The sequence below is a fragment of the Tenrec ecaudatus genome, chromosome 12 (assembly GCF_050624435.1).
Source record: "Tenrec ecaudatus isolate mTenEca1 chromosome 12, mTenEca1.hap1, whole genome shotgun sequence".
Classification (NCBI taxonomy): Eukaryota; Metazoa; Chordata; class Mammalia; order Afrosoricida; family Tenrecidae; genus Tenrec; species Tenrec ecaudatus.
The window spans coordinates 40,755,240-40,779,431 of NC_134541.1; the positions used below are offsets into that span (position 1 = coordinate 40,755,240).

At 44.0% G+C, this 24,192-nt stretch overlaps 1 protein-coding gene across 1 annotated transcript in view; it reads left to right on the forward strand.

The window, feature by feature from the left end:
• The first annotated feature begins 234 nt into the window (after nt 1-234).
• PLCB4 (phospholipase C beta 4) overlaps nt 235-24,192 on the forward strand; it is a 378,558-nt gene continuing 354,600 nt past the window's right edge. The window contains exon 1 of the mRNA XM_075527830.1: nt 235-283. The gene's annotated coding sequence lies outside the window, so the exon portion shown is untranslated. The remainder of the gene's footprint in view (nt 284-24,192) is intronic.

Below are 24,192 nucleotides of genomic sequence, written 5' to 3' on the forward strand. Positions count from 1 at the left end.
GAATGCTTGCACCCAACAGACAGACTGCTGTAGAAGGAATGGTTGGCTCTGGAATTGGTAAAGAAGGTTGCTGGGTGCAGGTAAGCCTGACCTCTGTCTCCTAGGAATTGGGATTAGGTTGATACTGAGTTTGATTCTCTTGTTCTTCGTTAAGTCGAAGGTCAGAAACTGTCCCCGTGCCATGTCCCCATATTTTATGCTACTGAATAGTCTTTTCTTTTTCCCATAGGAAAACACAGATCCTTTTGGACACAGAATCCTGAAATGTAATCACCTGAAAAAGGTAGGTACTTTTACAATTGAATTTACTACTTTTGTATTTACACTGTTATAATTCAATGTGAATAGATTACACCCAGAGTACTTAATTGAGAAGCAACTTTTACACTGCTTAGGCTTTAAATGAATCAAACCTTCAGCTTCTCCTGTCTCTATGCGGTATGTGAATTTCATAGGCTTTTTAAAAATGAGTATGTTGTGATAATATTTGATGTGTACATCAGTGTATGTAATGTGTAATAAATGAATCTCGCAGGAGATGAATTTTTCTTGAATTAGTCTAGTTCCAGCCCTCCTTAATAAAATAGATGCCTGTGTTTTCATTGAGCGGCTTCTCTCTAGGAAACCTAGAGAATTGGAAAATAGAAAATGGTTTGCCACTCGTTAAAGTTATCACATCTTCTTTTATTTTACCCCCTGTGAGATTTTTCCCCCCCAGAGGGTTGATTGTGCTGTGAAATTGTTGCTTCTTGCTTTATCAGCAAAAACTAGGTGTGGACGTTCTTGTTTATTGAGCCTGTTTTGTAATCTGTACAGAATTCCAAGGAGTTTCTAAACTTCAGGGACTGAGCTCCCAGTGGAATGGTTGCTTTTATTTCCACCTGATTCCTTTCACCCAGCAGTAGGCACATGGGCATCTGCCAGCTCTCCTCTTTGGAAGGTATTCAGGAGAGCTTTCAGAGACTGGGGAAGCCTTCCACCTGACTGCCTGCATGGCCACTCGACACCAGCAGAGGCTCTCAGATTTTAGGGTATTCTAAGACTCGAGGACTTCCACCTGACCATGCACCACCCTCCTTCAAGATTTCCCTAAAGTCTGCTATCATGGGATGTCTGGTTCTTAGAGCACTTCTAAGAAGTTACAGTGTACAAACATTTCTTCCCTACGGAATAGTCTGCGGGAGTCCTGGTTACATAGTGGTTATTCTTTCAGCTGCTGACCTCATGGTGGTCCCTTTCCTCATTTCCTGTCAGCTTCACAGAGGTGGCCTTTGACCTCCTACTTTCAGTCGCTTGTCCAGCTCTTGGTCATCTCAGAGCTGTGAATGGTCCAGCCCTCCCCTCTTCCCGAGCTGCTGGAGCCCTGACCCATGCTACAGAACATTTTGACACGTGCTGGGTTATGGGAAATCTGGGGTGGAGCGCGAACAGATCTTAATTTCTGAGTTGGCAGAAGCGGCGTTGATGCTGCGACAAACTGCTTGGCTTACTTAGGATGACTGGAAGCACCAGTGTAAACTCAGCTTGTTGCTCGGTGGTGGTGGTGGTGGTGGCCCTGACTCCTAGGATCCTCATCCCTTGCAGAACAAAAGAGGACAAAACATTGCCCGGCCTGCACTGTCTTCGCAGCCGTGGCTCTGCTGACTGAATATCGCCCTCTTTCATTTTGCTCAATATGGGATCATAAGTACAAGAGTCGATAGTGAACTGGAGCTCACTGTTCTTGTACTCAAATTATTTCTTCAGATTTGCCTTTAGAGATGGCACTGAGAAACATGAGTTAATCACAGAGAGGGAAGATAATTTTTGACAAGATGGTGATAGAAAGAAAGTTGATGAATGTAATGGAAATGTTGAGGCATAAAAAGATAGTTTTAGGAAATCCAAATAATCCGACCTTTGATCTTCCTTGAAGGTAAAATGGTACTTGGAATTAACTTCAGTACAAATAACGCATATGCCTCTGCTACCAGATTTACATTGGAAAATTTTCATCTCTAAGCAGTAAGAGAATCAGTCGCCTTCCCTCATTTCTTTCACATCAACCCCAGTCCGTCTTCATAGGAGTCACAGGACTTATGTTAACCGCCAGAGAGTTGGACATTTAGGGGTGTCGTCTTTCAAGGTGCAGATCACAGAGCACAGGAGATTATGGAATATTGTAAGAGGTCTTAGAGTCTATGGTATTATCAAGGACAATATCAAGGATTGGGAACAGTAGCAAGGACTGTTCATAGAACAATTAATATCGTCCATGTAGATGCATATTTACTGATCCATATGGGTGCTGCTGTTACTAGGAAATGGGCATGAATAGACAGTGTTACTGAATTGTCCTTGTGAGTTGGCCCTGACTGAATTGCGTAGGGAAATGTCCTACTACCCTGTCCTGTGCTGTCCTCCTCATCGGTTGCAGATGGGACCCTTGTGATCTGTATAGCTTTCATGGACCCATTTTTCAGAACTAGGTTTCCAGGTCTTTCTTCCTAGTCTTTGTCTGAAATTTCTGCTGAAACCCATATAGCACCATAGCAGCCTGCAGGGCTCCATTGACAGGCTACAATGGAGGCTCATTGTGTGGGCATGGAGCATGCGTCTCTCACATGGAGGGCAAGGATTGTACCCTTCAATCCCTTATGTCCTCACTGATACCCAAGGAAGAGGAGTTTGTACTACGGTGTGATTTCTTAATCAGTAGGAATTAAAGCACAACCATTATTGTAAACAGCTATTAATTAGCTTCGATTCTAAAGTGTTGCTTAGACCAATAGAGAAGGCATCTGAGTCAGGTTAGGATTGCTCATGATCCCATGAAGGCAGGCCCCGAATGTTTTCACACAGTTACAGGAAAGAAAGACCCACATGTTTGTTTTAATGGTTACTAGATTATGTTACTTAGGTAAATAAGAACGTGCTCTTCGAAAAGATTTTAAACAAGTCACTACTTACAGGTTAGATTGGTTAACTGCTGCAGTGTTGATTATGATAGCCGACAATGGCATGCTTGAGCTACTGACGTTTAAATAGCAAAAATCAAAAAGTCGAGTTTCTTAGTCACACTAGTGCAGGGCTGTGCAGTGTTACAGGATCTCCGTGGGTCAGAACTGACTGGAGAGTTCACTATCCCATGCAGGTAGAGACCACATGTTGAAAGAAACAGATCTAGAGCCTGTCCATCATCACAGGAAGTTCTGCTAGTGTCAGAGGGGATTGTCCACCCCTGGACCACTCCGTACCATGTGGAGAAGCTCTGCTCCTGGGATACGGATGCTGAATGGAGAGAAGTCAAAGCCTGCTCAGTCTTGTAGAGGTTTAGGAGATGTTATGCACATAATTCCCTAGTGGGTGTATCACAAAGAAACTTCACTCTACCATAATCTTTGAGTTCAAATGAAATTTCTTTAAAAAATCATTTTACTGGGGGCTCTTACAGCTCTTACAATTCCATCCATCAGTTGTATTGCATCAAGCATATTTGTACATACGTTGCCATCATCGTTTTTCTTTTTTAAAATCATTTTATTGGCGGCTTGTATAGCTCTTATCACAATCCGTACATCCATCCATTGTGTCAAGCACATTTGTACATGTATTGCCCTCATCATTCTCAAAACATTTTCCTTCTACTTAAGCCCTTGGTATCAGCTATTTTTCCCCTTCCCCCACCCTCTCTCCCTCACGAACCCTTGGTAATTTATAAATTATTATTTTTTTCATGTCTTACACTGAATGCTGTCTCCCTTTACCCACTTTTCTGTTGTCCGATCCCTTGAGAGGAGGTTCAAGGGAAGCTTATTTTAATTTTTTAAAAATCATTTTATTGGGGGCTCATATAGCTCTTATCACAATACATCCATCCATCCATTGTGTCAAGCACATTTGTACATTTGTTGCCATCATCATTTTCAAAACATTTTCTTTCTACTTGAGCCCTTGGTATCAGATCCTCATTTTTTACCCGCCCTCATCTATCCTCCCTTCCTCATGAACCCTTGATAATTTATACATTGTTATTATTTTTTTCATGTCTCATACTGACAGATGTCTCCTTTCACCCACTTTTCTATTTTCTGTCCCCCTGGGAGGGGCTTCAAGTGAAATTTTTTACTGTGGCTCTTCTCTCAACACCTTTAACCCCCACCACCTGATGGGGTGGGGCTATGCAAAAGGGTATCTGGCCTATAACACGGATACTAGGCATTGGTCAGTTTTGGTTATACCCCCTTTCCCAGTGCCTGCCCCCCTCCTTGGGCAGGCAAGAGAGAAACCCCCAGATTATCCGAAGCAGAGCACGTTCCAGATCTCTGTCTGAAATAGCAGAGGCCAAGACAGGTGGCACCAGAGACTGTGGCATGGAGTCTTAGAGGAGCAGTACCACGGCTATGAGGAGCCTGAGACTGGGACTGTGGGACACACACAGGAACAGGGCACTGGCTGGTTTCCTGGCCCACAGAGGCAGAAGCCAAAGGATCACGTGGCTGAGCGGCTGTGACCCAGAGACTTAGTTGCTGACTAAGGAAAGGTATTGCCATGGATGAAGGATGGTTTTCTTTACTGTTTATTGATCCCACTCTGTGGTAACCTATTAACTTTCCCTTGTAAACCCCCTTCATTGTGAATAATCTCTGTGAATTAAAAATATTATTAATCATTTTATTGGGGGGGCTCTTAAAAATCTTTTGAGAGTCCATCATTCAGTTGTATTAAGCACACTTATACATCTGTTGCCATCAACGTTTCCAAACCATTTTTCTTCTACTTGAGGCCTTGGCGTCAGCTCCCCCACCTTCCATCCTCCCACCCTCGTGAATCCTTGATCCAGTATGTATTCTTGTTGTTATTTCGTGTCTTACATGTCACGCTCCGCTCTGAATTGGGTGTGACTGCTGCAGTGCATTATTGACCTTGGCATAGAAGGGGTGTGATGTGGTAGAACTGTCAGAGTCAGAGTAGGTACAGAGAGATGGAGCCTGGAAGGCCTGCCTTGTGGCAGCGGGGAAGTCGCAGGAGGTCAGATAGGGCCTCCCCTGTCATTGATGGCACTCTCTGTCACTCTCCTCCCGCTCACAGCAGCCTATACCTCGTGCTATTTGGCAGGCTGAGCTGATGACATTTTTTCATCTGTGTATGAGACATGTGTAGCTTTGGGCTGCCTGGCCCTTGACTCCCTTTGCTGGAATTGGGGACACCGATCTTTGTAAGAGGCTGGGTAGACTTCTGCCCACTTTGCTGTTTTTCCTGACTTCTTCCAGCAAGAGAGACGCCAAAGCTGGCACTGATAATTCTGAATGAGGGACTCAGACGGGGCAGGAGGTGGTTTAGAAGTTGGCCCGTCATCATGTGGGCAGCAGCGTTGATACTGACAGCTATAGCCAGCAGCACCCGGCAGCTTGGAGATTGGGGTGTAACAGCACCAACGAGTACTCACAAGCATAAAGAAAATGCCCACAAAAATAGCTGTGTTTCCCATTGATGTGTGTGTAAAGAGCCCAGATTAGTTTCTCTGATCCCAACTGGCTTTTCCCTGTAGGTGGAATAACAGGATAATCACAGAGAAAGAGAGAACACCAGGCACAGTGTTTCCTTAGATTAGCTGCATACAAATCAGCTATCCAATATCCGTTGATGAGAAAGAATATCCTAGAATGAAAGAATACAATATCAGGATCTTAAAAAAGAGGTCCTACTTTGGTTTAGTAATAGAACATATCTCTTTGTTTTAAAGAGTAGTGTTGATAATTCTTACTTTCAGAATGTAATCAAAATCGTCACCCACCACCGAATCCCTGCCAGCAAGGTCGCTCTGCCTGCCTTATTTGTTTTCCGGAACAAACAGACTGCGGCATATTGTCTTAAGCTGTGTTTTGAGTGCTTAAGCATATTGTCTGCTCTCTCTGCTTGCCGCCTTCCCACTCTGGTGCACACAGCAGCTGCTGTGATCGTCTGTGTCGTCTGTCTGTGCACGTCATCCTTTCTAGGAATTCCTCCGTGGCAAACAGGATTTTGATGGCAGCAGGCTGCACCGCCCTCAAGTGAAATCTCTTCTGGATGGACTCTGTCTCCACATTCCCTGATAAGACCAGAGGCTTACATGCTAATTGACCAGGACTCTGCAAGACAAAAAGGGCCACAGTCCATCCTAGTCCATTCACTGCCTTTGATAGGAAAGGGGCGTCTTTGGGAAGCAGCTGCCCAGCCTGGGAGATTTGTGCAGTAGCTCCATTCATATCCGAGAGTCCTTATGACTTGTTCTCACAAACAGAACATGAGTAGATGGGATGTGGGTTAAATTTGGGGCAAGCCTTTTGCTCTCTTCCCTTGGACACAGATGACTAGGAAGCGTCAGAAAATTTGGGGGAGAAACAATTTAGGGAATCAGGGTATTGAGTTGTGACATGTATTCAAGAAAGGCACTTCATTTTTCAGGAATTTGTTCCTAGATTGGAAATCTTTGAGGGGCATATTTACTGGTCTCTTCCCAGTAACAACTCTATGCTATAGAATTACAGGAATGAGAGAAAATGTGGGACTTATATAATCTGGTGTCAATTTGGGACTTGAGGGGATTAAGGGTGAAGGGGTGGAGTCTAGTCTGTCAATCGGGTCATAGCCAATGAGACCTCTGTTTGGGCATGGCCTTCTCCTGAGAATTCTGGGAACTCCTGGCTTTCCTCCTTGGACCTGGGAGACACTTCTCTCTCTTGATTCACTCCCTTGGAGACTATTGACTGACAAGGCTGACTCCTTGTGAGACATCTCTGAGGAGAAGCCATATGGACCTACCCTGATGCAGCCCTGGGTGCTGGAGCAGCCACATGGAGACCCCTGCCAGCGCTGCCATGCTTATATCGCCACTGGGTCCAGAGACTTTCTACCCACTGGCCAGTGGTCTTCCTGCACTCGGCATTATTGCATGTGTTTCATGAGTCTGAAGAGGACTTTACAGATTGGTATCGGACATATGGGCTAATATTGGACTTATGGGCTTGGACTGGACTGGGTTGGACTTCTTTCTTAATGCACAATTACCCTTTATATAAAACTCTCATTTAAAAAATTATTTTTATTTTTCAACACTCTTTCTTATACACATATGTGTCAATGAATTTGTTTCTCTAGTCTACCTGGACTAACACAGCAAGAAATAAAACTTCTATTGTGGTGGACCTTTATATGTTTTGTGTGTGTATCTGTTAGAGAAGCTAATATTACCCAGTCCACTCTTATTCAGCCTCAGAAATATCCCTATTTCTTCTTGTCATTTCTTAGCCACGATATTTAATTATTTCTAGCTGAAACTTTTCTGTAATATTTAATAGTAGCTACACATAGTTGTGATGAAACTATTAAAGAATCTATGGTCTGTATTCCTTACAATGCCTTGATAGAAGGAGAGCTTAATTTCTTATTGGAAAAGCAATCTGCGAGTTTTGCACAATGTTGACTTAGCATTTTGAGTTGGATTCAACCCTCTTGGCTCAACATGAAGATTGCGGTGGTAATCAGAGTATAGTGCCTGGGTTTTGCTTTATAAATTCATAGGAGTTTGCCATAGTCTTTATTATAAAACATTTTCCAGGCTCAAAAGTTGTGTGTGGGCTGAAAAGGCAGACAGTAAAGGTGAAAAGAGAGAGGATTATATGAAATAATCTTAGATTAAAACAGAGGGGAGCAGATACTCGATGTTTCAAATGTCTCAAATGTGGTATTTATTTTGCACTTGGTGTGGTGTGTACCTGATTGCATGGGAAAGTATTAGGGATTTCATATGCCTATTGTTTATTGTTTACTGTGTATTAACTAATACAACGACAACTGGGTACTTGTGAACTTATTAATGGAGGTTTTATGCATGCTGAGAAATAGAGAATGTTTTAAGTCTTTTGGGGGAAAGGCATTTAATAAACATAAATTACTAGTTATGTTACCAGTTTATTTTTATTGACTTAGTTACCAGGCCCCCTTTTTTGCATGACAATGCCAGAGCATTTTATAAACTCCCAGGTCTCAGTTTGATCAAAAAGAAAGAGGACAATTTGTGGCATTGGCTCTGTGTCACCTGCTGGAATCTCTGCAGACTTAAAGGGGCTTTTGTTGAACAAGATTATGATGACGACAGTAAAAAAATGTGGCCCAGTGGCCCACATGGCGGTCATTTTCATCCAAATTCTGAACGTGGTGATACAGAAGTCAAGGACTTGCCCTTATGGGAACCTTCCATGCTCACAGAGTGCCCCTTTCACTGTTCTTCGAACACTGGCATACGCTCTGTGCTGTGGTCAAGGGGGTAGCTTGCATTTTGTGTGGCTTGTCACTTTTTTCTTCTCTTAAAAGATATTCAAGGATCTAAACAACTTTTACCTCTGTAGGTAATACCGTCAGTATTGCCCCTGTTAGAGCATGAAGCAGGATTAATTTATTTAAAAATGACAAGAACAAACATGTCTAATGTAAAATTATTGTGATCAAGAATGCCACCTCTGATTTCCACGGGTTACACAAGGGAGGAGGAGAATCCAACTCCACCCCCAGCCTGAGGCTGATTCCTGTATGCTTCCACCTTCCACCTTCTTTACCCTGTTCTGACCCTACTCCATGGCTCTCTGCTTCTCTGCTTGGGTCAGAGCAGCAGTTCCCAACCTGTGGGTCCCGACCCCTCTGGGGATCGAACAACCCTTTCACAGGGGGTTGCCTGATTCATAACAGTAGAAACATTTACTGTTAGGAAGAAGCAATGAAAATGTTATGGTTGGGGGTCAACACAACATGTGGAACCGTATTAATAGGTCGCAGCATTAGAAAGGTTGAGAACCACAGGGTTAGATAGTCCATTGCAATGGTCACGCCGAATTGTCATGATTTTGGAACTTATTAGGGAAGTTAACAGGTTACAAGTCAAGGACCAGAGATGTTTAGGATACAGTTCTTTTGTCTGCAGGACATCTTAGCTGGGCAGCAGGCATTTCTCTCTTCCTCTCTCGCTGGTCCACAGCTCCTTGGTCATGTGGGCCCAGTGGCCTCTGCCCTGCTTGGGGACAAGTGTTACAAATCTCCTTTAGCACCACTGACCCCTGAGGGCACCCAGCTCTCCTTGCTATTTGAGCCAAGAAAATGACTTCCCTGCATTGCGCTGTACTCGGGTGCAGCTGCCTTACCTTATGATCATGGGGTTCTCTCCTTCCTGCTTCCGAGATGGATCACTTTATTAGTCTGACCACTCCTTTCATATCAGCCTCCTGCATCCTATTTTCGAGCTCTCACCCAGGCATGTGGTTATAGGTCGAAGAGCCATACCAGGGCCTTCCACTTCACCCCTCAGCATGAAAGTAGTTTGGTCCTCCTGGATGCTCAGACATGCTAGAGAGCACCGCACTCTGAACGCTGCTGCTCCGCAGTGCATCCCTCCAGTTGTGCTCCATTTACCCTCTTGTCCCAGGAAGCCCCTCTTCCATCCAGTGAGTGTGGGTAAAGTAACAAATCAAAGATGAGAAAAATGTGCATCCAGGTTAGTCTTCAAGCATTCTCGTTTCCAGTTACGGAAGGAGGGCTGTATCACTTAATTGCCCACAATGGAAGCATTTAACATACCAGGATCTGAATCTATCCATACAGAGCCTTAGTGGTACAGTGGTTAGATGCTTGGGTGCTAACTGAAGGTTCAGTAGCTCAACATCATCAGTCCTTTTGTGGGAGAAAGACGTGGCCGTCTGACTCCGGAAAGAGCTCAGCTTTTGAAACCCCACCGAACAGTTCTGCTCTGCCCTGGGTGTCTGAATGGCAGCGAGGCGTAGCTAGGTTTTGTTGCTTGGGATTGTGATCTTTCATATTTGCGATGCGATAGTAGGCTGTGTGTCATTCCCAAGCATTAATAATTATATTGATAACAATGATTTCAATGTAGTGAACCGGTCATGTGCAACCATGATTCTTGCGTGTGTGTCTGCAGGTGGGCAGGGATCTGCTTTACCAAGGCTGAGCTGCAGGAATTGGACTCCACGCTGTGGAATGAGTTCAAGGTTGCGGTTCGTGTCTTCCTCCTGACTTGCAGAGGGCACGGGTTTTTGCAGTCAAAGACCAAGCAGATGCTGCCACCATTTCTTAAAGCCTGCTTGGAGTTAATCCGTCATCATTTTAACTTACGTGCCATTGGCCAAAGCAAGTCATGAGGATAGTTCACAGCACTGTGACAGGAAAGTGGTATTTATGAGGGTAGCAGGAGTGGGTAGCTGTTAAAATACTCCCAATTCATCGCAAGGAACAACTCCAAAGTAACTACTAGTGAATTATTATTTCTACCTAATTCATTCTTGTTGAGGGCAATAACAAAGAGGCCATGTCTTCGTTTTAATTTAAGGCTGAACACTTCCTATTGATCGTTCCTTCAGATGGTAGCTGGCATCTAAGCGTCCTCCTTCATTCTCAGAAGCACTTTTTATTGTTTCTTTCATCCATGGACCAGAACTTTTCCGAGAACCTTTAAGTCATCTCTGTTGTTGTTATTTCTGCTTTGTAACCAGCTACCCCCAAACTAGATGGCTTAACATAAAACCACCAGAAATCAGTAGTTAGGGCAGGTTGCACCGATAAGACCTGCCTCTCTGCTCCTTAGGGCATCGTCAGCTGTGCGTTGGCGAGGGGAGGTGTTGAATGGACATCTGCTTCCAAAATGATTCACTTACATGCGTAGCAAGTTGGCCTCACGGCAGGGAGCTCAGTCACGGCTGAAGACCTGCGACTTCAGTCTGTCTTCAAGTGAACCTTTCCATGCGCATCACAGGCTTCCGCGTAGCATGCCGGCTGAGGACCAAGAGTGAGTGTCCGAGAGATAGAACCAGGAAGTTGCCACTTTCTTAGGGTCTGGCCTGGACCCTGGCCCAGCGCCATTGCTCCTGTGTTCTATTAGTCAAGCAGTCACAAATAATAGGCTTAAAAGGAGAGGACCCATCTCTTTTGAGGCACTCTTGTCATACTAGCATACACTCTCGGCCACAGGACTTCGATCCCGAAGTCACCCCATGTGTTCATACTGCCACCAGATTCATGTCCCTAAAGCATGCTCTGTACATGCAAGAAACCCTTAAAAACCAAAACCATAGCCATTGAGTCAATTCCAAGGGGTAACCCCAAACAGGGTGTTTTAGTCTGGGTAGACTAGAGAAACAAATCCATGGACACACATTTGTGTATAAGGGAGAGGTTTATATACAAGAACAGTTGAACATTGAGAAAACATCCTAGCCTAGTCCAGATCAGGTCCGCAAGTCCGATATTAGCCCATATGTCTGATAACAATTCTTCAGACTCATGAAACACATACAATGAAGCCAAATGCAGGACGATCACAAGCCAGTGGGTAGAAAGTCTTTGGGTCCAATGGTGCTGTAAACATCTCAGTGCTGGCAGGGGTCTCTCTGTGGCTTCTCTGGCTTCTGAGGTCTGATTGCATCCATGTGTCTTGTCTTCTGCAGTGTCTCCCAGGGAGTAGCAGAGAGAGTGGAGAGAGGGGGAGGTGGGGGGAGGGAGGGAGGGAGAGAGAGAACCAGATTTCCCAGAATTCTCAGGAGAAGGCCACGCCCACACAGAAGTCTCATTGGCTGTCTCCAGATTGGCAGCCTAGACTCCACCCCTACACTCTTAATCCTTAAATTGACACCAGATTAGGTGACTGCCACACAGGGTTTCGAGATTATGAATCGTTACTGGAGCGCCGGCTCCATCATTCTCCCGTGGAAGAATTGGCGGGTTTGAGTGGCCGTCTCTGCATTTAACATTCTTATGCCTAACCTATAATGCCACCGGGCTCCCCATTTCCTGCCAGACAAGAAGCAAATTAATTTTGCAGCCAGTTTACATTTACTTCATGCCATCTTTAGACTGCTCCATGCTTCAGCCAGACTTCATCCAGGCCCCTTTCTCTTTTTGCATTCAGTCACGTGATTTTTTCCATTCCTGAAAGATAATTTCTCCAGTCTCTTTAAATCCAAACATTGTTCTGTGCTTTAAATGAATGCTCATGAGATCTTCCTTAACCTCTCCATCCATCCACCTGCAGTTGTCCTTTATCGCCCTCTCTTAGAACGCTCCATATCCCTTCTAAAGACCTCCTGGTTTCTTTCTTAGAGGAACCGATCTGCGGATTTGTGTTTCATATGTTTCATATTCCTATTGTATTTGTGAACTTCATTTGTACACACTAATACACATATAAACACTTGGACATATACACACACAAGCACTTTATTTAATCATTTTATTAGGGGCTCGTACAATTCTTATCACAACCCGTACATTCATCAATTGTGTAAGGCACATTTGTACATTCGTTGCCATCATCATTCTCAAGACATGTGCTTTCTATTTGAGTCCTTAATATCAGCTCCTCATTTTCCCCCCTCCTCACTACCCCTCCTTCATGAACCCTTGATAATTTATAAATTATTATTATTTTGTCATATCTTACACTGTATTTCCAGTTCCTATCTGTACCAATGTACATCCTGTGGTCTAGTCAGATTTGTAAGGCAGAATTGGGATCATGATAGACAAGTACTTCCTTTAAATGATATCTTCTGGTGTAGATGAGTGTTTACTGAACAAAGTAGTTTCTCATTCAGCAGTGTATATACGCAGATTGTTCCTTGCCATTGCTTACAATGGTCAGCCCTCTTCCCATTTCCACGTTCAGTTTCCTGCTTCTATTTGCCCGTTTTCCTGTCCTTTCCTCCTTTTTAACTCTCCTCTGGGGCAGATGCTGTCCCTCGTGTCTCCTACGGGAGTTGCTCATGGGTTTGATATGAGGCGTGGAAAAGGAGGTTGGCTAAAGCAAATGCAAGATGGTCTCAGACTGGCGGCACTGGAAGGGTGGCTTTGCTGTGTATGAAGAGAGACAAGGAAGGCTGTGTGAGGACAGGCGTGGGTGGGGAAGATCAGGAGTTTGATTTCATATGTGTTCATCTGAGAAGACCACTAGACCATCCAGTGAAGGCGTTGGAAAGTGGTTGGATAGAAAAATCTGGAATTGAGAGAGAGGTCTGGATTGAAGAAGTCCTAGAGGATGTGAATACAGACAAGGAAGAGAAGGGGTCTGAGGACTGAGCCAGAGGGCACTTAGAGTTAAAGGGCAGAGAGGTGAGGAGAAACCAATATTAGAGATCAGGGATAAGAAAGAGCTAATGAAGTAAGACAAGCAAGGGCCTACAGTGCCTTGGAAACCAACTGGTGAGTCTTTCAAGGGGGAAGCCGTCCTGCGAGGAATGTCCAAGTAAATGAGACTTGACCAAACAGTGGGCTGGAACGAAAGTCTGACGGACACATTCGCCTGAATTCCTCATTGATGTGTGAACTGTAGAGAAGATGAGAGCCTAATTATTGTTATTTAAAGAAATCAAAAGAAACAGAGTCCTCTCCTTTCTCTCTCAGGAGTGCCAAGTATATACCCTACTATTATAATTGGGTATGAAAGCCAAAAATAAAGAAAGGAGAATAAATTACTGAGGGACGATTCTTCCAATCCCTGTCAGATAGTTTAATTATAAAGCTGGTTGGCGCAGATGGAGCGGGGCAGACTTGGACTGCACATCGATAGTGATCATCAGGGAGAGAGACACGGAGACAGAAAGAGGGAGAAATGATAGTGAAATGAGACGACTGAGAGAAATGGAAAGCTGAGGAGATTCAGAGCAGGTTCTTGATGAAGCAGTTGGTCCTTAAACATAAAGGAAATGGAGAATTAGGTGAGGCTGCTGAGTCCCCCAAGTCAAGATGCCCCCACTCAAAGTTAGCCAGTTTTAACACTCGCTGTAACCCGAGTACACATGGACATGTACGCATGCTCCAGAGAGGAGCCGTCTTCTTCATACCTAAAACGACATAACTGTGATGCCCCTCACAGGCAGAATGGGAATTTATATTTCTGGAGCCTACCAGGATGAACGCTGGTCCAATTATGGACCGGTTGTGGTAGAGTTTGGCCGCATGGCAGTTGAGTTGAGAAAAAGCAGCCACACTTCAGGTCCTTTGTGTAGGAAATATTGATTGAAATATTACATTCAAAATACAATTTCCATATTATTCCCAGGTAGAAAGGAAAAGATCGCTCTTTTAACTCGTAGGAAATTCATGTTGGGTTTTCACACACAAGCCTAGGAAATAAACATTTTGAACCCTCTTTCCCTCAGTCCCCACAGTACATATAGTCTAGTGCTTATCAAATTATGAAAGCTGAGCTAACAGGAGACGTGTCCCTCTTTTTCCTGGCATAAGTTAAGAGTCTTTGGAAAACAGGCAGAGCGAGGTAAAGCGCAAGCCGAATACTCTGGAGGGAAAGCTGCACATGCCAGGCACAGACGGCGTGGTTCATCCTCACCTAACTGTTACCTCTTTGTTCTTGCCGGGGCTGAGATGCGGTCCTTGTCTTAATGAACCCCGGGAGTTGGCATTTCTGGCTCCCAAACCTTGGTCTTCTGACAGCTGCCATCTGGCCCTGGCAGCCCCTGACGAGCAGTGGGCCTGTGAGTGGCCACGTAAGCCAATTTGAGTGTTGGTAATGGAGCCACGGGCTCTGAACCAGTTTAGCCTGCTTTGATCCCTTGCTGAGAATGTGCCTTTCTACCCTCAACATGAAGAATCAAGGTCAACGTTTTAACAAGAGGGCAAGGATGGGGAATGAGCGTCAAATGCTGTGGGGTAATTCCATTATTTATGAACTCCGCTTTGCCACAAACTTTCTGAAGCCCCGACTCGTTCGGAAGAACCACCTGGGGATTCTGTTAAGATGTAGATTCTGCTTTCAGTTTATCTGGGGTGGAATTGGCAAATTTTTAGCAAGGGGTGAACCAGAATGACCTGTTTGGAAGCCCTGAACGGAGTCCACTCAGTGACAACCGTGACAGTGGAGGCGTGACCAGGAAGGAGCAGCTTCAGCCCCTCTGTTTTGTGTTCTGTGAGTTCATTATTCAAGTTTACGGACCAGTTTCAATATAGAAGGTTAACACCTTCTCTCTTAAGATGGTATTTTACTCAGTTACAGATAACTTACTTTTCACCTAAAATAGTTTTATTAGCATGCAATTTCAATATCACACAATTTAAGCATTCAGTCATATTAAGAAGAGTTGTGCTATCTTCACCATCATCAATTTTCAAACACTTTCATCTTTCTTATAGTCATTGTTACTCCCCACTTTCCCCAACTTCCCCAGTCATGCCCTTAGTGATTAGTAATCCAACTAGTGTCTATCTATTTACCTATTCCAGATTTCACATACAGAAAACCTTACAAAACAAACTAAACAAAAATAGCAACAAAACAAAACAGAAAAACCTCATTTGAAAGGAAATCAAATTATATTAAAAAGCGAAAAACTTTAAAAGAAGAAAAATGGAGATCAAGTGATATGGTCTTACACTTTGACCTAACTACATCTGCCACGCTCAACTTTACGATGGTCTGTCTGCTGGCGAGGCTGTTCATGTACCTTGACCGTGGTCAGAGAGGCTTCTCCAGAGTGTGGACCTTGCGAATGGATTTTGGACTTGTGCTGTTATTCCTAACCTTCTGTAAACCAGGTGGTCAGAATTTTAAGCTCTGATGCTGTTCCCGCCTCTGGATTTGGATTTTATTATTTACAATCCTTAGATCACACAGGCTGGTGTGTTGCATCTGGGTGGCCTTGCTTGATGCCTCACATAGAGGGGTGCATGTTTGAAGACATGCCTTCCAGACCTCAGATGCTATGCTTTCTGAGAGCCTGGTACCATCTGGAACGTGATCATTTCTTTCAGTGATTTTGTAGAACATTGTATGACTGACCATAGGAAATCAGTGCATTGTGAAGGTCAACATGACAGACTTGTACAATTCAAAAAATAAAAGTGGGTAGTCAAAATTACAGCAGAGGAAGATGACGCCAAAGTAATTTTCTTTATCAAAAAGAATATTTATACAGATGATCATTTATCTCAGTGACACATGAATTTTTAAAATTACAGGATTTAAAAATCTCTCAGAGGAGAGATGCGGTATTGCCTCGGGGACAGAAGAATGCCTTTCAAGATAGCATTCTTCCTCTATTTGGACTGTCTTTTGTATGAGAAAATAAAGACACTCAACTGTGTTTATGTTATCTGTACACATTTTAAATTTCTCTCAACGTTTGCCGTGTGATGGTTGGCATCTGAAAGAATAAACAGGAAATTAGAGAGGCTGAGGCTTTTTTCATCTTGTGCCAGGACTGCGTTCGTTTCATTTATTTTCCGGGGACCCCAGAAATCTGAGAGGAATACTGAAGTTGATTGCATTTCTTTCTAGCTGGTATATGCATGGCAAGTAGAAGGCCGGCTTTCTTCTATCTCTTTCCAACTTAGTGTCTGTGTGCCAACACATTTGGGTATATTTTACCAGTTGCCAAAAGATGACCGAATTGCTTAAAACAAAGAAAAATTTAAAATGTGGTGCTTCTGTTATCCTAAGAGAAGACGCTGTTTCTTCCCGAATAATAGATGTTATGTGGTTGTTTTGAAAATGTAACCATTTGAAACCCTACGGCCTGCAGATCACCACTTCATATTTTATTGTTGTCCTCGCTGACCTTCCGCCGGTCTCTAGCTCTGACGTTTCCATGAGCCAATTTATGTTTATAACGTATTCCCTAATCAATATAAATAAGCGGTATGAGGAGGGAAAGAAAAGCTGGCGGCACGATACGAGTTTTGCATTGGGTTTCTAACTGCAAGGTTGTTGGTTCAAACCCACCACCTACTCTCTGGGAGAAAGATGAGACCGCCTACTCCCATAAGGAATCATAGTCTGACAACCCTAGGGAACAATCCTGCCCTGAACAATAGGGTTGCTATGAGTCAAAATGGACTCAATGACAGTGGTTCCCATGGTTCCAGGAAACATTCCAGTATCTTTGCATTCATTTTTCCCCACAAGCTTTTTGATCCTCGGACGGTGTAAGCGTCGCTTTGTCAAGAGCCCTCCTCAGGCATGGGCCGTGCTGACGTGCCCTGTGACCCTTCCCCTTGGAGCGGGTTGAGCAGAATGCGCCTGATGGTGCCCTGGACACAGAGCTGCTGTTGCAGCGAACGCGCTGGCCTTTCAGAGTGTCTAACGGACGGCGGTGTGGATTTGATTTTGGTTTGGGTTGCTTTATAAAGTTGAGGTCTAGTGCCTTTGCTCCTTAGTGTATTATGAATACTGCTGCAGATATAACCACGAACGTGGTGGAACATACAGCGAGAAAGGTTATGACAACATTGTAAATAGAACCAAGCATAGGGAATGAGTTGCTGGACATGGGGGGCTCCGGACCATGGTCTTAGGGGACATCAAGGTCAACTGGCATCGCATAGTTCACACAGACAATACTTTACATCCTACTTTGGTGAGTAGTGACTCGGATTTTTAAAAAAGCTCACAAGCAACCATCTAAGAGGCAACTATTGATCTCCCTCTGTCTGGAGGAAATAAGAGTCGTGAAAATGGCAGACATGCGGACACAATTAGACTAGTGAGCTAATGGACAGTGCCATCACCAGTCTCCACCACCCTGAGACCAGAGGGGCTACATGGTGCCTGGGTACCACTGCCAGCAGGTCTGCCAAGGATAACATCCGAAGGGACTGGGTTGAGAGGCGGGCAGGACCTAAAGCAGTAAAAGAGGCTTTATTGGGCAGACAGACCCCAAGACAGCGGCCTGTAGTTACCCGTCAGGTCTGGAAGTGAACTCACCCCGTGTTAACAATAACCAGATATGTAAGATCAAAGGGCAGCATTTCCCCACAGACAAAGTTCAGAGGGTTAAGAAAAGAGGAATGGAAATAGGAAACGCAGGGAGGAAGTAGGATAAGTGAATGTACGGAGGGCGGCTTGTTGTGGATAACTTGAACCAAAATGTGTAAACTGATGATGTGCTCTGTAAACCTTTACCTGATTCACAAGAAGTTTGTGTGTGTGTGTGTGTGTGTGTGTGTATAAATACCTTTTCCACTTATAAACTTTAAAAAATAGTTTTCCCACTTGTTAATTTTGAAAATGTTCTTTTATGAAAGTGGGTGGGCGCACTTGGCCTGCCCAGGTTACAGAGCATTTCAGAGCATCCTTGGTGACTGGCTTGCAGTTGTGAGCTATACAATGCTTGCGCTCATTGGTTTCTGCCTGCCGCCCACCCGTTCCGACAAGCCTTTCATTCGGGACCGCTGCTGTTGGCGCTGGTGGACTCAGGGTCCCAGAACCACTGCTGACTTGTTTGCTTTGGAAAGGCTTGACAAAAATAGGCTTCTTTTAATGGAGAGGCTAATTTTCTCCAGTTGGTAGGCAGTTCATTTAAGAATAGGGTATTTATTCATTGTGTTGTAAAAATAGCCTCTTTTGAGAAGAATGATACGCTCCAAGTAATTCTCATGGAAACGTAGGGATTTTCTCCCATACAGAAATAATCACTTTGATCCAGGATGCTATATTGCCTGCTCAAGCCTTTTTCCATTATGAAGTAGAAATGGGTATTTAATGTTTCTTAAATTCCTCTAATGGGAAGTATTACTCGCACTTTTTTTTTTCATGGTTGATTACCTAGCCAATTTCTCTCTAATTAAAGCCAGACACCCATTTGCCTCAAATTTAAACCAAATTTTAAAAACGGTCTTTATTTTGGATGTCCCCTCCGTGGATTCTTTATCCCCCTGAAATAAAGGCAGAGAGACTTGCATTAACCACACCTGGGACCGTTGTCCTCGTCTAGGTGGAAGGGTTCTGGAGGAGAAAGCCTTTTTCAGGGGGTTTGCCTGTATGCCCAAGGAGTGCTGTGTTCCGGAGGCCTGCTTAGACCAGTGCCCTGCTCTGGACTGGCGGTTTCCGCCCTAGTGGTAATCCCCAGGCTCTCCATGTAGACAATGCACCTTTCAAACCCTGCCCTCCACAAACAGCATTTTGGGCCACGCATGAAGCATGCTCTTAGCCAACTGTTCCCTTGCTATTAAAGACTGGAGCTGAAAAGCGTAATAGGTACTTTTGGCCTGGGGATCCCTTAAAGGGAGTATGCAAATTTCTCCAAGGAAAGTGGAATTTGTATGCAAAAGCTCTCGCATAATTACAACAATTTCCTCCCCTCCCCCCTTTTTATTCGGCTTCTCAATATGCTAAGTATATGGTTTTTCCTTTCCCACAAAGGCAGGCTTTGCTGAAGGAATTGGCTGCTGGAAACCTCATGCTAGCTCCCCAGAGCAGCCAGAAGGAGACATTCTGAGATTCTAAGGGTGCTGTTTGTGCTTTGGGCATCCTTTATGTGAGCTTGAAAGGTGCTGTCCAATGGTTTGTAGGGAGAAGAGCAACTAATTGAAAGAGGAAACGCATTAAGCTTCAGATTTTCTTCTTTCTGGTGACTGCTTTCCTTCCCGGTTTAAATTGTATGAAAAATTGAAATGACTGACAAGTTTCAACTTTGAATCCTTTGCTGCTTGAGGTCATGGGAACTCTCAGAATGCTCTCCCTGATAAGCAACAGGAAACCACCGGCAGCGCCCCAACAGAACATTCATGCGCTGAGCACCTCACTCCGCAATTGGGAGGAAGAGCTCCAGCGTCTGCTTGTGCAAAGAAGAGTCAAAACGGATAGTCCGCCTGCTGCAGTTGCTAGGTGTCTTACAAGATCTCATTGTTGTTTCCAGGTGTGTCATAGGTAGGAGCATCCACATAAATAGCTTCACTGTGATCGAGAATGGCAAGGAGTTCCCTAAGGTATTGGGTGAAGTCATGCTACTCTCAAACTCACTGCTGGGGAGTCCATTCCAACTCCCCCCAATCCTCTCTGATGGAGCGGAACTGCTACTGGGTTTCTGAGACTGCAACTCTCTCCTGGGGTAGAAAGCCGGGTCTTTCTCCCCAAATCATAGTACTGCTAGAGATCTTTTCGTTTTTTCTGGATGATTTTTTTCTTCTTCTAGTAACTACAATGGCTAAAATGCTGACTTTCATTTGTTTTCCAAGAACTCAAGTTGCTAAACTGTTCACTCGTCTCCTATGCCAAGTGGTCAAGTAAACCCAATCAAGTTAATTTCCATTTAATTATGATTAATTTTCAGTGTCTCTGGGTCATGGTCAACATTGGATTATTGTGGAAGCCTAGTCATCTGCTGACCTTGTTAATGAATGACAAACACATCGAATCAAGTTCACATACCTTACATTGTACGGCGTGGAGAGAAGGGAGGACCCCATAAAGCTTACAACATGGTTGAACCTGGAAGGACTTTCGTGCTGTTGGTGGCACGGACTTCTGTGAAATCATTAGGGATTGGCTGTGTTGGTTGTTAGCTGTCTGTCTTTGAGTTAGTTCTGACTCGTGGTGACCCCATATTCAACAGATCAGTGAACAATGCTGCGTTTACCTGCATTGCCTTCTCCAATACTGGAGTGTTTGAATCTATTGCTGCAGCCTTGGCGTATTGTGAGTGTAATTTTGGCTCATTTTCCAACACTGTATGGGACAATATCCATTATGATCCATAAGATGTTTTAGTGACTACTTTTCAGAAGTAGATCAGCAGTCCTTTTCCTAGTCTGTCTTCATGTGAAAGCTCTGCTGCAGTGTGTCCGCCATGGTCCAGCCTGCTGCTGTTCTCTTCCTGTGCAAGTCACAACAACGAGGCCAATGGAGAGATGGGTGCCGGGAGATGGAGGTAGAGGTGCAATTAATAAAATATCCAGATGTGTGGTACAGATGTGAGGATCCAAAAGAGAAGGGCAAAGGAACCGCAGTATTTTTCTGAGGTAGACAGAAACTGTTCTAGATAGCTTAAAATTGTTTATGTGATAAAATAAACAATAAAACTTGTCCATTTCAACCAATTTTTTCTTGTACCGTTCACTGACAAAACCCTCTCAGATGGACCAGTCGACAACAGCATGATTGGACAAGTTTTCAGCAAGGACCAGTCTCTGGAAAAGGTCATGTGTGATAAAGCAGGTGGTCAGTGGGACGGACTGACAGCGGCTGCGAAAGTGGCTCCAGTATGACAGTTGTGAGGATGGTGCAGGAGCAGGCTGCGCTTCCCCTAGAGGGTCACTGTGAGTCCGAATTGGCTATCAGCTCCTTCCTCACAATAACACTCAGGGACATCGACCACATTCTTTGTGGGCAGCAGCCACCACTGTCCACTGTGTATTCTTCCAGCACCCTGAACAGAAACTCTGTGCCCCTCAAACAGGACCCCACCTTTCCCCCTTGCCCAGCTCTGGTAGCCACCAATAAACTCCGTCTCGGCATTTACCATTTTGAGGAGGTCCTGTACGTGGACTCCTACAATATTTGTGCTCTTGTGCGTCACTGTAGCATTTGAGTAAGAATGGAAAAGTAAACTGACGATGGAGGGTGAGGGTGAGGATTGGGTAGGTCAAGGATGGCGACAGGAGTTGGTGTATAGGTTTATTGTGGGGCGCCGTCGGGCCGGCGCACACTTACAGTGACCCAGGGTGCAACCGAGTCAAACACTACGCAGTTCTGTGCCAACCTCACAGCCGTATTGCAGCCTATTTTGTAGCCATTTGTCAGTCTGTCTCATTGAGTGTCTTCTGTTTCGTTTCCACTGACCCTCCGATTCACTAAGCATGATGCCCTTATTCGTGGAGTCTTCTCTCCTGACTGCATGGCCCGTGTGTGTGAGACAGAGTCCCGCTGCGTAAGAGTGAAATACTGCAGTTGATGCAGATCCCCAACTCCCAGCCTCCTTTGACTCCTACGGTTATGAAGCAGGGAAATGAGCCATGAATGGCTGTGCAGGACCCGTACGCCCTGTGAACCGGAATCTGCCCAGGCTGTTGTAACTGCTGTTGACACTCTTATCCCATTAAAGACAGTTCTCTGGAACCATCTTGGGGCACCCAGGAGAATTAGCATCACTTCCTAAGGTGCCTGAGTCATGACATTTCCTCTCGTCCAACCTCACAGCTGTAAAAGAATATGCTTCCTTTTGATGGCTCCGGCCTGCCTTCCATTGGAATGTTGGGGCACAGTTCCGTCGCCTGGACAAAGTGAACTGGGCCACCTGGCTCTGGTTACTGGTGTTCTGCCACAAAGCCACTGGGTGACTGAAAGGCTCAGAATGGCTTGTCACTATGTGCAATCCTGTCACATTGACAGAGCGATTAGTTCTAGAAACCCTTTGTGGATCTTATTTTAGGTGAACAAAGATTAAGGACTATCAAATCTTATTTTCCTTCATCTCATGACACTCTTATTCTAGGAAGTTATCTTTATTCTAAGGAGAACTGAGTCTACAGGCGATCTAAATATTTGTATAAGTTTTACTTTATCTATTTTACAGACCCTTAAAAAAATAAATAAATTGAGATCAGAACAGCACTGGGTGGTTCTCAACGAAATTGAAAAATGTGTGAACAGGCTTTCTTGAATGGTTAAAAGTTAGTTAAAGTATTTCTAGCTTTGATACATCCACAATTCTCTCCAAATTAAATTTTATTTAATAGTAGAAGTCCCCCATCTTATAGTGCTGTATGAATAAGAGATTTTTTAAAAGTTCTGCAGTAAATTTAGTGCAATGAATGTGGACAAATTCAGTTAATTTAAATTATCGAGGGGCTTGATTCTTTTTAATCCAAGTGCGTATTTTTAGGCAACATGTTGCTATTTCATATTAATTAGATTTGCCCTAAATTATTTATTAGGAGTATATGTTTAGACTGTAACTCAATCTTTAAATGTGGTTCCTCTACCAAATACTGAATACTGCCTTTAAAGTAACATAACAGAAGTTAGAAAAAAATAGAAGAAAATCATTCATAGTCTCAATATCTAGCAAAACAATAAATACCATTTTTGTGTTCCCAGTAACCCAGATAGGTCATGCATATTTATGGGTAAAAATGTAAAGAATGCACATTTCTGTAGGATTCTTCACTTACATTTATGTATGATTTACATTTGTATTAAATTTACATTTCTGTATGATTATTCACTTCTGTATGATTCATACAACTATAAAATTAGCATTTCAGAAATTGTTCTCTAGTTGTGTATATGTGAGTTTAGATACAGCATCACATTCTCTATGAAGGAGCATTCAGCGTCTCACATCCATTAACACTCGACCCACCTCACTTTGCTCTGCTTTTCTTATTCCTCAGAAATAACTCCTTTTCAGAGTGCAGTTTTGTCTTTTCCATTCACAGTTTTATAATCTTGTGTCATGTATATGTCCATTATACATGTTGTCCTGCATGTATGTTAATAAAACGTGTATAAAATACAAATGATACTGCTGTGTGCTGTAAAAATGTACTGCTCTGGAACTCTTGTGGCTGCTTGGTTCTGTTCCTTTAGGTTTGCTTCATAGATTCTCATGTCAATACCACAGCACTGCGGAGAGGTGAAGCAAGCGAGGCTGCTGGGCACAGAACTGATGGAGGTATTTAGTCTTAGGCCCCTGGTGCTTCACTGACTTTACCCTGGTCTCAGCCTTCACTAACTTTAAAACTCTTACTCTGTCTCCCTTCACACACATTTCTATACCCAACTTTGTGATGGGTTCCCCTTTTCTCCCCATTTCCATCCCTGTCCCACCATCTCCCTACCCTCATGATATCACTACTCCCACGCCTGTTCCTGAGGGTTTTATTTGTCCTGAGTTCTCTGTGTAGAGAGCTCTTATCTGTACCAGTGTGAATACTCTGGTCTAGCTGGGTTTGTAGAACTGGGTTATGGTAGTGGGGGGGAGGAGGCACACCCTGGTTGAATTTTCCTTTCCTTGTAACCCTTCTGTGGGGATAGATCCAGTTGTCTACAGATAGGCTTTGGTTCTCCACTTGAACCCCCTCCCCACTTTCACATCAATATAATTGTTTGTCTTGGATCTTTTTACACCTGCTACTTGATCCTGTTGACACCTCATGATCACATAGGCTGGTGTGCTTTCTCCATGTGGGCTTACTTGCTTCCCTGCTAGATGGCTGCTTCTTTAACTTCAAGCTTTAAGCCCCCAGACACTGTATCTTTTGATAACTTGGCACCATCTGCTTTCTTTACCACACTTGCTTATGCACCCACTTTGTCATCAGCAACCGGAAAGGTGAATATCAAAGAATGCCAGGTTATTAGAACAAAACATTCTTGTGTTTAGGGAGGCCTTGAGGAGAGGCCCAAGGTCTGTCTGCTATCTTACTACTTAACTGATAAAT